Raw genomic sequence first — 15,285 nt, forward strand, 5'->3', positions numbered from 1 at the left:
AAACAGTGTGTTGCAAGCACAACATGAACTTTCCAAATATTGTGCTGTGAAATGGACACTGCAAGCCTATGCGTGTTTGTTCAGAACTAAGTCCCACTGAGTGTGCATAAGTTCACAACCCCAATTAGTTACGCTCTCTCTCTCTCTCTCTCTCTCTCTCTCTCTCTCTCACACACACACACACACACACACAATTTCTGGGGTAGATTCTCCAAGAGACAATGCGAGTACAGATTTTGAGGGGGATGTTTTTAACTGTCACTTGGTAGCAGACATTGGGAAGATAGAGAGCAATGCGAGAGACTCAAGCTGTGTTCACATTCCCATTTAATGTGCACTCACACTGTTTCACATGATGTTATCCAAAATGCACATGTACCCTGTGCTTTGTTACCACTGTTTGATGTGTTGCTCCTCAAACCAGCTTCGCGTCCGCTGGAGTCCAAAAACCATTCCTAATTTGTCTCTAGCCAAGGTGTGAACACCTTTGCATTGGGGAAACACACCCCTGCCTGTCAATGCCTCCTGGTGTGCGATGACTGGCACTCATCTCTCTTGGGAGACAATGGAAAAGTGTGGCTTTGGAGGTGAAGTCAAACCTTCGGAGAGTTGCAGCGCCTGCTGTGGCTGTTAAGACTGATACGGGAGAGACATGTTGTGTTGATACAGGAGAGATGTGTTGTGTTGCCCCTGGGTCAGATGAAGGCATTCTGTTGTGCTGCTGTCATTCCTCCTCTGGTCTCTGTGATGGATACATGACCTGACTTTCTCCAGCCACTGTGGTCATCTTGTAAGGGGTTTCCAAACAGAGGGGTTGATGTTGCCAGCCATCATGTTTACAGATATCTTTGTAATGCAGAGCCTGTAGCCATCTCCCTTGGGGATGCTGACATCTTCCATCCTGTGGACATGACCAAGCCAAGGTAGAAGTCAATGAGACAGGAGTGGGAATGTTGGCTTGGGAGAGAGCACATCTTTGTTTGAGACTCTGTCCAGCCATGTGATGCCCAATATCTTCCTGACGGGTGTATGTGGGATGAATTGAATTGAAGCCATGGGACGTGGGGAAGAGCTGCAAAACACACCAGAAAAACAACTTTGCTGGTGATGTGAACTTACAGAGAACTGACAATTCATTTGGCAAACTGTGAGGCATCTTCCTTTGGCATATATGGAGTATGTGAAACAGGGTCATTTACCTTTTTTGACCAAGGCTGCTGGGACTGTCAGACACAGCATGGGAGGACTCACACTGTCTCACTGTCTCCTCTTGACCTTTCTCACCCTCGACCACAAAGTACAAGTGACAGCATTTACATGATGGGACCCTTGGCCAGTATCAATGGCTGGGCAAAATGCCCAGCCTTTGCCAGGGTGTGCTGCCAGTCATTTTGGCTCATTTTTCCTCACAGCTTAGGTATATGCAAATCAAACCTTCAGCAGGGATTCAATAAAGCCTGGTGTGCTTCACATCATATTACAGGAGCAGTGAGTGACACAGCAAGTGATGGACACACATAAAAGGAAAACAGGATGGCAATGTATTGGCCTGGCATGTATTGAAAAAAGGCAGAATGCGAGAGAGAGAGAGAGAGGCATGTTTTGGAATCATCTAGCTGCTGAGCAGCAATTTAGATTCAAAGAAGCATGACAGTAAGGCTATTTAGGGCTGTCATATTTCAAGAAGTAAAAATCCAGACTGTTGTTGACCCACAAACTTGCTGAGCTTTTTTTTGCCCGAACATGAGTTGCCGGCACAAAAAAAAACAGAGCCACCTGCACCTGAGCGTGATACAGAGCCAGAGCCTGAATCTGAGCTACCCATGCCCATATATATATATATATATATATATATATATATATATATATATATACACCCACCCACCCACCCTGGATGGCCAGGTTCCTCCTCCCCAAAAGAGGACATGTCCGGGATTTCCCGGACTTATGGCAACCCTAATTCTGGTATCATATAAAAACATCTTGCTGGCCAACAGATGCTGTGTGGTATTACGATAAAAGTAAAAGTTTTATTTCTGGAATTAATAAGAAGCATGCCAAAATATAACTGAACAGTTGGGGTGAGAGAAAAATGCGTAAGAAAACCTCCGCTGGCAGGGCTGCCGAGAGGTTGGTGCAGGATGTACTGGGTGCACAGCCATTGGGAGTCCCCAGATGCTGGGCTTTTAATTTTATTATTTTTAAAATTTATTTATTTATTTATTTATTTATTTAGAAAAGGTAGGTTGGCCTCCTAGAAAAAAAGTTATGAAGCAAAATGTGCAGGAACCCTTCCTAAGCAATTTCTGTGGAATGAGCCAGTCTGGCTGCTCCCATGTGTGTGTTTTTTACCTCATGAGTGAAGTCAAAGTTGACAAGTGTGCCATTTAGACAGCAGGTGACATGAATCCTAAAGAGCTGCTGTTTTCCCCTCCCCTTTAATGAACATTTCCTGCTTCTGTCTCATTTTCTAGTCCTTGGAATCTCCAAAGTTTGCTCTTCCTTTTTTCCCTGGCAGTCATGATACATCTTTCCTGTGGTGGATTCCCCTGAGATCAGGTACTCTGGTAAGTTATTTTCTGCAGTTATTTTCTACACAACAAGAGCAGGTGCACATTAAAGAGCCCCGCCCCACCTGACCTCTGCTATGGCAAATGCAGGATTGTATATAGAAATGCATATGATACAAATCATATGCAAATTTATGCAAATTGGTGTCCCCATTTGCAAATGGGTTGGAGGATGCAAACCACTTGCACAATACTGGAGACTTCTCTTGGCACCCCTACTTGTTGGATCTGACTAAAAGCCAAGCTTCCCATGCCCACAGTGGCTAAACAGATTCCCATGAAAAATACTATCAACAACCTCCATTTAAAATTTTGACAGTTGTTTTTTTTTAAAAAAATCATGCCAAATTTTTAATATTTGCCATGTTTAAATGTAGCAGACTGTTGTTTTAGGGTGATGGAACCATTTACTGGTTCAATACATCTTGATTGTGCTTTTCATTCGTTCAGTGGTTTGTTCAGATTGTTGTAAATGCAATTTGTTTGACAGCTCTGAAAAATTATTTATTACACTTGAAGGCAATAGTCAGATGCCACACTTAAATTCAATCCTGTTTTGTTTCTGCACTTCTTACATCTATAATTTAAATGCAAAACTGATGTTGGCTTGAATGTACATTTGATTTCTCAATGGCTCTCTCCCATTTTCTGTTCCGGATGACACGTTTCACGTTGGAAACTCCTTGTCATCCCTCCCCCCCCCCGCCACTTATGACTTGGAATATGTTTAAAAAGAATGTAATTTAGTTTGGAAAGTGGAAGAGCGCCGTTGAGGAATCAAAAGCACATTCTAGCCACCCTCCGTTTTACATTTAAATTATAGATGGGAGAAGTGCAAAGAAACAAAAAACAAAAAAACATCAACCCAAATTTAAATGTGGCGTCTGACTACTAAACACAGCCGCCAGCGTTAATGGAGTGACTGCAATTTACCAGTATGTTGATGGCACACAGCTTCACTGGAATCAGGAGAGGCCATGAAGGTGTCTCTATCTACATGGTGCCTAGGGAACAACTTGCACCTTAATATCAGCAAGACAAAGGAGATGATGTTGGACTTTTGGAGGAAGAGAGGAGAACTAGCCCCGCTGTACATCGGGGAAGGATGTGGAGAGTCTCTTCCTTTAAATTCCTAGGAGTTTACCTCAGTGAAGACCTTACTTGGAAAATCAATACAACCCAGGTGCTTAAGAAAGCCCAACAGAGACTCCATCTCCTCAGAGTATTACGAAAGAACAATGTCAATCAACATTTGATGATCTCCTTCTACCGGTCCACAATAGAAAGTGTCCTTTCATACTGCATCACGGTGTGGTACGCTGGTTTGACATCAACTGATAGGAAGTGCCTACAGAGGGGGGTGAATACAGCACAAGATATTATGGGCTGTCCCGTGAATCTGCTGGATGACATTGAGGAAGAACATTGCCTCAGGAGAGTGAGGAAAATTCTCAGGGATGATTCACACCCTGGCCAGCACTTTCTTGATCTCCTGCCCTCAGGCACAAGATATAGAAGCATGATTAGTCGCACCAACAGGGTAAAGAACAGCTTCTGTCTGTGGGCTGTTAGGCTGCTGAATGAAAAGATAACAACAGGGCAACTGACTTTCGGGATTGGTGGGTGTGCATCAGTAAACGAGGGGAATTAAGACTAAGAGAGCTGAGTGGGGGGGTGCTTGTGTAATATCACTGTATACAAGTTGTACAAGTGACAATAAAGTATTTCAATTTCAATTTCACAGGTGTCTAGAGGCACTGGTGGACTGGATGGGGGCCAATAAACTGAGACTGAATCCTGATATGATGGAAGAGTGTGTGACTCCCTTGCCTGGGAATTAGATGTATGTTATATGTGCTGTTATGTAAAGGATCAGGTTCATAGTTTGGGAGTACTCCTGGATTCCACCTTGTCACTGATGTCTCATGTGTCTTCTGTTTATGCCCAGATTAGCCTGTCCTACCTGAAGGAGCGTCTCCACCCCCATCGTTCAGCCTGGACACTGAGGTCCAGCTCTGAGGGAGCCTTCTGGTGGTTCTCTCGCTGCAAGAGATGAGGTTACAGGGAACCAGGCAGAGGGCCTTCTTGGTGGTGGCACCCGCCCTGTGGAACGCTCTCCCATCAGATGTCAAGGAAATAAACAACTATCTGACTTTTAGAAGACATCTGAAGGCAGCCCTGTATAGGGAAGTTTTTAATGTTTGATGTTTTATCGTGTTTTTAATATTCCGTTGGGAGCGCCAGATGGGCAGGGTATAAATTATTATTATTATGATTAGTCCTGCATCAACAGAAGTCTAGTGTACTGATCAAGGGAAGTAACAGTCCCACTCTATTTAGCCTTGGCCAGACCACACCTGGAGTTCCAAGTCCAGTTCTGGGCACCACAATTTAAGATGGATATTGTCAAGCTGGAAGATGTTCAGAGGAAGATGACCAAAGTGATAAAGGGTCTGGAAACCAAGCCTTATGAGGAATGGTTGAAGGACCTGGGCATGCTTAGCTAGGAACAGAGGAGACTGAGAAGAGGTATGATCACCATCTTCAAATATATAAAGGGTTTTCACATGGAAGGTGGAGGAAGTTTTTCTTCCTCCTGCTAGGACCTGAACCAATTGATTCAAATTACAAGAAAGGAGATTCTGACTAAACACCAGGAAGAACTTTCTGACACTAAGAGCTGTTTGACCTAAAATCTCCTTCCCCATCACCAAGCATTTTGGACCCTACGATGGGCAGTGGCAACACCACTGTGGGCTGCCTTTTCAGTACTGGTTCCCCAGTTGTGGAATGCTCTCCTTAGTGAGCCACGTCTGTCTCCATCATTATTAACTTTCAGGATGAACCTGAAAACATTCCTGTTGACCCAGGTATTTGGTAGCTGAAGAATAACGTTCCTCGCAACTTAAAAGATCACCGGATGGAATTATGCTCTTAACCAGGGGTCAGCAACCTTTTTCAGCAGGGGGCCGGTCCACTGTCCCTCAGACCTTGTGGGGGGCCGGACTATATATTTTTTGGGGAGGGGGGAATGAACGAATTCTTATGCCCCACAAATAACCCAGAGATGCATTTTAAATAAAAGGACACATTCTACTCATGTAAAAACACGCTGATTCCCGGAGTATCCGTGGGCCGGATTGAGAAGGTGATTGGGCTGGATACAGCCCACGGGCCTTAGGTTGCCTACCCCTGCTTTTAACTGTAAATGCTTTTAGAAGGTTTTAACTGTTTCTGTTTTTAGAAAGTTTTCACTGTGTTAGAACAATTTGTGTAATGGGAATTGGGGTTGCTTGTGCGTAAACTGCAAACTGCTCCAAGCTGGTTGTATAGCTAAACCTTGACAGCCCTTACAACGCGACTGTCTCAGTCACTGGCAGAATCCGTCAGTGGGCGTTTCCTAAACTTCTTCCAACATAAAAATTCCTTGACTCCAAGTCTCCTCCTAGATTCTCTGCGCGGAAGCTTTCTGCGCAGCATAGGCGTGCCAAGCGGAGGTCCTGTGCTCTCTCCGCTGATCTCACTGGAAGAGTCTCGGAGCCTCCCCTCTGCCGTACTCTCTGCCTCTCCTTCCTCCCTGGTGTCCCCTGGATTTCCTTCCCCTGAGGAAGCTCTCTCTCTCTCCCTGCTAGTTCCCTCCCCTGCATCATTGGAGAGTCTTACCTCTCCTCTTGCCTCTGATGGCAGTTCCCTGACAATTTGCTTTGTTTTTTAATTATGGATCTGCTTGCCACCCTGGGTTCCCTAGGGAGGAAGGGCAGGATATAAATTCAATATCAAAAATAAATCCACAGTCATAAAAGTTTGATTATGAACTGAGTGTCCTCCATTCAATGCCATGCATTTCAGCACTAAAATCTTCTTTTTGCCAGGAACAATTTTCTGTTCATTCGAACTATTAGAACTGTTGTTGATGCCTGTTTGGTACAATTCAAACAGGATGATGAGCAGATTGTGCTTGTCCTTCTTATATTTCATTGATCTTTTTTCCAAAAGCTCTGTGGTATGTGTAAAAATACAGATTGGAGATACCCACAGTTTTGGTGCCTTGAGCAGAATGAGGAGAAAATAGCTTACTTCAAAATTCTGGGGGAAATTTCTGAAGGTCTCGGATGGGCACAGCCCAGGGAAAGCCTCGAAGAAGAATAAGAATTTATTATTTATACCCCGCCCATCTGGCTGGGTTTCCCCAGCCACTCTGGGTGGCTCCCAATCAAATATTAAAAACACAATACAGGATTAAATAAATAAAATAAAATAAAATAAAGGAATTACTTTTTCCCCTGTGAAAGCATATCACCTTTGAAGTCTATCAGTCCTGCAATTCCATATATTATGTTCATTGTCGATAGTGGAAGGAATAAAATTTGAGTAATACAGAGGATTCAGAGTGTCTCAGAAATGGCAACCTGGACCATCAGCGAAACCCCATTGAGATCAATCTACTTTTGTTAGAAGTTTAGAAGAGGTGAAATAAAGTGCTTCTTCATGCAGCACATAAGTCAAACTTTGAAACTCACACCTCCAGGAGGCCACCAACTTGAGTGGCTTTTAAAAAGGATTGTACACTTTCATGGCAGAGAGGGCTTCCAATGACTTCTAGTTGTGATGGCTGTCCTCAACCGCCACAGTTGGAGTCAGCACTGCTCCAAATACCAGTTGCTGGAGACCACGAGACGTGAGAGATATGATCTTGTGCTCCTACAGACATCTGGTTGGCTGCTGTGAGGACAGGATACTGGACAAGATGGGCCATGGGCCTGATCCAGCAGCCTGCTCTTATGTCCCTATGCTTAAGTGTGAAGAAGATGGTATCACAACCACCATCAAGCCAAGGCAGAAACTGTTCGCAGCATTCTGTTTTGGAGTAAAGTGAAAACCTAGCACATAAAACCCTTAGGACAAATTTCCCCTCACAGTTTCTCATGTTGCTACATGCCAGACACTCCTGCTTTGTGACATAGTTGTGATGTATCGATGATGCTGTTGAAAAATGTATTGTGGGAAATGAGGTCTTGAAAGTTCACGCAACCCCATGCTCAGGGTTGCTACTCTTTCTGTGCTTGATCCTTGTTGCAACAAATAAAGATCAGGTCTACTGACCGCTGTTTTGCTTCGGTAACTTGGCTGGAGACTCCTTCTTTTGCTGACCGGAGAAACCCAGGATTTATTCCTTATCAGTTGGGACCTATCCACCCTAGGAAGACAGACAGACAGATTAAAATTCAGTTTGGCCATGAGTTTGAACTCACTACAGACCCCAAATGATTAAACAACTTTGGAGACCAGTGAGTGCTTTTTTCTGGGGTTACTCAACGGTATGGAGTCCCAGCACCTTTTTTTCTAGAAGAAAAGCAGTACTGACGGTACTTAATTATATTATAGAAGAGTATAAACCTGGGGTCAGCAAATGTTTTCAGCAGGCGGCCTGTCCACTGTCCCTCAGACCTTGGGGGGGGGGTGGCTGGACGATATTTTTTTTGGGGAAATGAACGAATTCCTATGCCCCACAAATAACCCAGAGATGCATTTTAAATAAAAGGACACATTCTGCTCGTTACATGGGAACACACTGATTCCCAGACCATCCACGGGCTGGATTTAGAAGGCGATTGGGCTGGATCTGGCTCCCGGGCCTTAGCTTGCCTACCCATGGTCTAAACCATCCCAAAAGTTTCTGTCACACTCCAATCCATCACTCAAAACATCTGTGTGAGCATAATGGGGCACACCAACTTCGCTCCAATATTGCAATTGACTCCACTCCCAAGTCAAGGTCCAAGATTCCAGCAGCTAATACTTCACTAGCTCAGGGAAATAGCTTTTGGATTTGTAAACATAAAAAGAGGCCTGTGGATGCGTAGTCATGCCAACGTTTGTCTGGGCAACACCCACGGTTGGCATGTGACCCTTCCCCCCTGAGGGTTGGTCAAGAGGGAGTGGAAAAGTTTCTTCGGACAAAGAATGACTGCAGGCTAAAACAGGCTGTGTTCCAATCAAGTGCGGCTGGGCAGCTGTAGTGCCAGAAGTTACGAATGATCCGGCTAGCTATAGGCCAATAAGTCTCTTCAGCATAATCAGTAAATTATATGCTAAACTTCTACATGATAAATCAATAGCCTGAGTAGAAAAGAGTGAGCCTCGGTTTAGGCAAGACCAACCAATCTTAGATCATTCTTTTTTATCATCTCAGTTAAGAAATGTACTGGAAGGTTTAGGGGCCAAGTGCTTAAAGCATTCATTGGCTCAAAATCTGACCGACTGTGGGAGAAATCGGCAGTTATTGCCACGGGCAAAAGTTTCCTCCTTTTAATGAAACAACAATATTACACTTTGGCTCCAAAGTGGCACCAGTGCCAGATTTAGCGTGATGTGGGCACTACCCCCCCCCACAGGGCACTATATTACAAAATATTACCAAAGTCCACTGCTGACAGCACAGTCCTCCAGTTAGAATTTCTCAGGGCACCAGTCCTGCAAATTTGTATATTAATGACAGGGGCAGAGTGTCCCATTTCACTGCCTGAGACAAAGTAAGAAGCTGCCACCTTGCTGAAGTCTTCCTTACTTGGGTCCTGGCGGTGGGTTCCGGCGAGATCTGACAGAGCTCTCACGATATCTTGTGGAGTGCCAGAGATCCCACCAGTGGCAGAGGGAGGGGAACCTGTGAAGGTGCTGACTCCTGCTGTCCCACTGCACAAGGCAGCCGCATTAGCCTGTCTCATAGGTGGGCCGGCCCTGATTAATGATCTAATACAGGGGTCAGCAAACTTTTTCAGCAGGGGGCTGGTCTGCTGTCCCTCAGACCTTGTAGGGGGCCGGACTATATTTTTTTTGAGGGGGGAATGAATGAATTCCTATGCCCCACAAATAATCCAGAGATGCATTTTAAATAAAAGCACACATTTGACTCATGTAAAAACACGCTGATTCCCAGACCATCTGCGGGCTGGATTTAGAAGGCGATTGGGCCGCATCCGGCCCCCGGGCCTTAGTTTGCCTACCCATGATCTAATGCCTCTTCTTGCATCTGTTCCCACCCTCCTGAAAGTGCCTCTAGAACCCTGCCAGTGACGTTTTCTGCTGCTGGCACAAGCCCTATTTTGGTGGTAAGGATTGGAATTACACGAGGCAGAAGACTGGGGCTGCACATTTCTGCCCTGAATGAGACCACCTTGCTCTCAGTGACTTGGCTTTTGGGTCTCCTGCATTAGTGTACCTGGCAGGTATCTCCCAAACAACCTTAGGCATAGTGCCTGAGGACATCCAGGGAGATTCATGGCTGAAGGAAGATTTAACTTATGTACTCAGATCTCCCCAGTCCAAGTCTCAGGGTGGGGGCTCTTCCTGCATGTCCTACTGTGCTGCTGGCCATTGGGACAAGCACAGCAGGAAGAAAATCTCTTATTTTATGTGGGTGGGTTGGACAAAACATTTACTACACTCTTGGTCATTCATATTTTGTGCTCAGGTTTTATTTGATAAGGTTTGTAGTACAAACTTGACCAAAACTTTTTTTCTCTCTTTTAATTGCCCTCGTTGCTGAAAAATGACAAAGGGGTGTGTGTGTTAAAATGTAATTGCTTTCAGTTTTATGGAGTTCTTTTGAGATAAAGCACTGCTTGATTACTTTTCTCCATATAATACTTCAGTTTGATTAAAGCTTTATTGAGGAGAAATTTCACATGAAAAACAAATTATCCTGCACTCTTTGCAGCATTAGCTGCATTTGTTTAGTGCCAGATAATGGGCTCTCTCCCTGCAGTTTCACTGCACTCAAGTCCTTTATCACACGAGCAGAATTTCGATTAAATCAAATTTAATTTGGGCCGCGAAAGTTAAAGCAGTTGCTTCAGTTAGCCAGAAAAAAGCCCCAAACACTTAAGAGAACTATTATGCATGACTAAACAGTGCAGGGTTTTCATTGGTCAGTGAATCTTTTTCATCTTCGGGAATTAAATAACGTTCCCCCTTGCGACATGTTTACTTTTATCAGCTTTATATTTCTTAGGGTTTGACAGGATCTAAAATTCATGCCGCGCTTTTTAACCACCAACTATTCCCCTGTGGCCACACGTGCTAGGTCACAAACATCTGGCTTGCTTTAATGTGACCAACAGAGAGAACTCAGATGGGGCTATGCAGATGAGTGGAAGGAACTATGGGATGTAAAAAGGTGGAGCCGGTTTTAGGCTCCTGGGTGAGGGTGACCATGGGCAGGAAGCAAACAGGGGTGTATGAAGTGGGGGGCAGAGGGGGTGGGCCGTCCTGGGTGCCACTCTGGGGTGGTGGCAAGATGGCCCCTGCCTCCCCCCAGCTGTAGAGTGGCCAAGGGCATGCGCAGTCAGTATGGGCATCACTCGTGCGGCGTCCGTATGGGCTGCCACTCTCGCACATCATCCATACGGGCTGCTGCTCTCACACAGCAACCGTACGGGCTGCCACGCATGCGCAGTCTGTATGGGATGCCACGCATGCGCAGTCTGTACAGGATGCTGCTCTCCATGCAAGCAGCAGCCCGTACAAATGCCACACGCATGCGGCATCCCGCACAGTCGCCATGTGAGAGCGACAGCCCATACAGATGCTGCACAAGTGGCGCCTATACTGACTGTGTGCGCCTTTGGTTGCTCTACAGCTGGGGGGAGGCCGTATGGGATGCAGCACATGCACACTCTGTATGGATGTCACACGCACGTCGCCAGGCAGTTCACCCCACCCCTCGACGTCCCACCCCGGCTGCCGGAGAGGGTTCCTCTGCCACTGGAAGCAAATGTACCCCTCACCCCAGTGCATACTTGTTTACACTCTCTCCACTAACTGAGTGGTTGCAGTTCATTCAGGACATAGGGATGACAGAAACCTGGAAGTATTTTAGTTTGCATTATTTCTGCTATAAATATGGGTCCTTGAAATGCCTATTCCTAGGAAGTGGGGGAAGCTTTATTTTACCACTAGCAGTTTTTAGACTAACCGCTGGTAGGGATCTTTCTGAAAGGGGGTCATAGTACAGGAGAACTAGCAAAGGTCTTCTTCTGCAAAGGCTGGAACTGGTACACATTGCTTCAGCCTGTCTTTGCCCAGCTATAGATCTCTGCCAGTCACTGATCCTGATAGAGTCAGCCTCTCTAGCATGACCCACCAAGGTTAACACAGTCCACCAACCACGTTTAGTGGTCCAACAAGAGGCAAGAAGTTTTGCAAGCTGGAGAAAAGAGGATCACAGCACAATGTGAATTGGCAGTTTTGAATCCAAGGAGCTAGCCATGGAAGACATGGGACCCTCTTGGAGTGTAAATGCTGGAAACCCCTCCATCCTAGATCCAGGTTGTATAAAAAGGTAAGGGACCCCTGACAGTTAAGTCCAGTCGCAGACGACTCTGGGGTTGCACGCTCATCTCGCTTTACTGGCCGAGGGAGCCGGCGTTTGTCCACAGAGAGCTTCCGGGTCTTGTGGCCAGCATGACTAAGCCGCTTCTGGCGAACCAGAACAGCGCACAGAAACACCGTTTACCTTCCTGCCAGAGTGGTACCTATTTATCTACTTGCACTTTGATGGGCTTTCAAACTGCTAGGTTGGCAGGAGCTGGGACCGAACAATGGGAGCTCACCCCATCGCGGGGATTTGAACCGCTGACCTTCTGATCGACAAGCCCAAAAGAGGCTCAGTGGTTTAGACCACACAGGTTGTATGTATGTAAATAAGCCGTATATCATAAAGACACCGCCGTCTCTGCTGTGCTTCGTTTCCAAACGAAACACAAACCTTGGGAAAGTGCCGGGACCCTAGGAATCTCGCACTGCTGTGGAGATTGGGGTGGCATGTAACAGAGAGTGACCCTTCATGTGGGAATAATGCAGCTAAGAAGCTGAACTCAGAGGCCCTTTGTTTGCCATCTAGCACCACAACCCCTGTCTCCCAGGGTTTCCCTATAATGAGCAAAGGCACACCCTGGACTCTTGTGGAGATTCTGTCAGGCACAAGTTCAGCACATAGGTTTTGTCCTTCTCAGGAGACCCTCCAGAGTGTGACTGATTTTTCAAGTGGCGTTTACCCATTGATCTGGCTGTAGGTGAGTCCCTAGTGCTGTTCAAGTAGGCAATTATTTTTAAAATGTCCTTCCACAATGATGACTCTTAGGATTACACCTCCCATTTCACACAGAGACGGGGAATGCAACTACTGTGTGCCATTAAATGGCGATAGCACACACAGTTCCTAATTTAAAGAACTCGTTTAATAGTGTACCCCAGGATCCATAACTGTAGTCAGCATAAATAATTCTGCTAACTTGCCTCTTCATTCTTTTTTCCTTCAAAAAACCAAACTTTTGTGATGCTTAAAACTGTCATTTTAATTGCAAGCCTATAACTCAGAAAACTTTATATGATGATATTGATGTTTTTAACAACTTCTGTGTGTGCAGTATGCATGTGAATTGACCAAGGATAATCCATAATGTCTGCATAATCAGACACTCATAAATTGGGATTGTTATTTATCTAGGCTAGACATGAGGCCTGCAGGGATATGCACAAGAAATTCAGAACATCAGGGTGTTTGGATAATCATAGAGGGCTATCTCCAATTTTATTTGTCTTTGCTACCATTCTGCAATTTTGTGAGACACTCAGTATTCACATTTTGTCTTGAACTTGGCCATAGCAGCAAACAGGAAAGAAATCAGGGGGCATCTGACTTCCACTGACTTCCAGGAACACTGGGGGTGTAAAAGGAGCCCTAGTTTGGAGGGACAACTTTTAATTTTACATGCTGGCGGTTCTGGGTTTGAATCCAAGGCAAAACACCATGCTAGGAAAGAGCAGAGCCTGCCCTCAACTGAGGCAACCAGCAGGAACACTGCATGAACCAATCCCTGTCCCACTCAAGGGGCAAGCAGTCCATCTGGCACACTCCCTCCCCATGGAACCAAGACGCCATCCTCTCTCTGTTACCTGATAGGTCAGTCTGGACAAGTAGCATCCTGTCAGGATTCATGGCTCCTCCTTCATTCCTTACCACCCCTCCCCCTCTCATCCACCCCCCTCCTTCATAAACCCAGCAGGATTGCCCACCTCACTTGAGGAACCTGAGAGGCCCCATGCCCTCACTGCACGGGGAAAGTGACTGAGCGACAAAAAGGAGGCCACTGCCCCTGAGCCCACTCCTCTCAGGAAGCAAGACTGACTAGGATGAGGGGAAAGAACACTTATCTATCAATAATGATGATGATGATGATGATGATGATGATGATGATGATGATAATAATAATATTTTATTTATACCCTGCCCATCTGGCTGGGTTTCCCCAGCCACTCTGGGCGGCTTCCAGCAAAAGATTAAAAATACATTAAAACATCTAAACATTCTAAACGTCAGATAGTTGCTTATTTCCTTGACATCTGATGGGAGGGCGTTCCACAGGGTGGGTGCCACTACCAAGAAGGCCCTCTGCCTGGTTCCCTGTAACCTCACTTCTCACAGTGAGGTTAACCATCAGAGCTGGACCTTAGTCCAGCTGGACGATGGGGGTGGAGACGCTCCTTCAGGTATACTGGGCCAAGGCCATTTAGGCCTTTAAAGGTCAGCACCAACACTTTGAATTGTGCTCGGAAACGTACTGGGAGCCAATGTAGGTCTTTCAAAACTGGTGTTATGTGGTCTCGGCAGCCGCTCCCAGTCACCTGTCTGGCTGTCGCATTCTGGATTAGTTGTAGTTTCCGGATCACCTTCAAAGGTAGCCCCACATAGAGCGCATGGCAGTAGTCTAAGCGGGAGATAGCCAGAGCATGCACCACTCTGGTGAGACAGGCAGGGTCTCATCCTGCGTACCAGATGGAGCTGGTAGACAGCTGCCCGGGACACAGAATTCACCTGCGCCTCCATGGACAGCTGTGAGTCCAAAATTACTCCCAGGCTGCGCACCTGGTCCTTCAGGGGCAGAGTTGCCCTATTTAGGACCAGGGAGTCCCCCACACCTGCCCGCCCCCTGTCTCCCAAAAACAGTACTTCTCTTGTCAGGATTCAACCTCAATCCGTTAGCTGCCATCCATCCTCCAACCACCTCCAGACACTCACAAAGAAATGCCACATACAGCAAGATGTTTATTGAGCAGCATCTGGGATGGAAGAGATCGTGGAAAGAAAAGGTAGAGTTGCCAACCAGTCATTCCCCTGTTATAGCCAATGCTAGCTCAGGCCAGCACCCAGAATGTTCTGAAAAGAACTTCCTACTGATTTCTTCTCGGCGTTGATCTTGGATTGATTCTCACATCCCCACTGTTTGTTGTGTAGATAGGAGGAATCATGAAGCTGGGGGTGAAAGTGCCAATGTGCCCGTGGAGAAGTTGGCAGGCAAAAGGGGAGATCAAACACTCCATCTCTCCATTTTATGTACTCCTAAGAGGGAAATATAACTTCTTGCAGATGGTAGCTTCAAAAAGGCAATACCAAACATCACATAAAAACATTGTTCTCTCTGACATATAAATATCTCCGACTGGGACAATCTGAGTTTGCCAGTGCGATGTTCGTGATGAACAGACCCTTGCTAGCTTTTTTTCTCTTTCCAGTTGGATTGGGGGAGGGGGAGGGAGACCTGAAGTGGCAGGACTCCAGGTCTCTAGTTAATTAGTTTTAAAAAAAAAAAAGAGTAGGAGAACTGTGATTTATCAAGGGAGCAAAAGGAAGCCTAAAGGGTGGACCTCTGTATAC

The 15,285-nt window shown here is 45.9% G+C and overlaps 1 long non-coding RNA gene across 1 annotated transcript; it reads right to left on the reverse strand.

The window, feature by feature from the left end:
- Positions 1-310: 310 nt before the first annotated feature.
- On the reverse strand, positions 311-7,764 carry LOC308571466. Its single transcript, XR_014001464.1, has 2 exons — positions 7,674-7,764; positions 311-1,072 (listed from the first exon to the last, which is right to left on the reverse strand). It is a non-coding gene; the product is annotated as an uncharacterized lncRNA (long non-coding RNA).
- Positions 7,765-15,285: the final 7,521 nt, after the last annotated feature.

This window comes from Podarcis bocagei (assembly GCF_964188305.1).
Source record: "Podarcis bocagei genome assembly, chromosome: 13".
Classification (NCBI taxonomy): domain Eukaryota; kingdom Metazoa; phylum Chordata; class Lepidosauria; order Squamata; family Lacertidae; genus Podarcis; species Podarcis bocagei.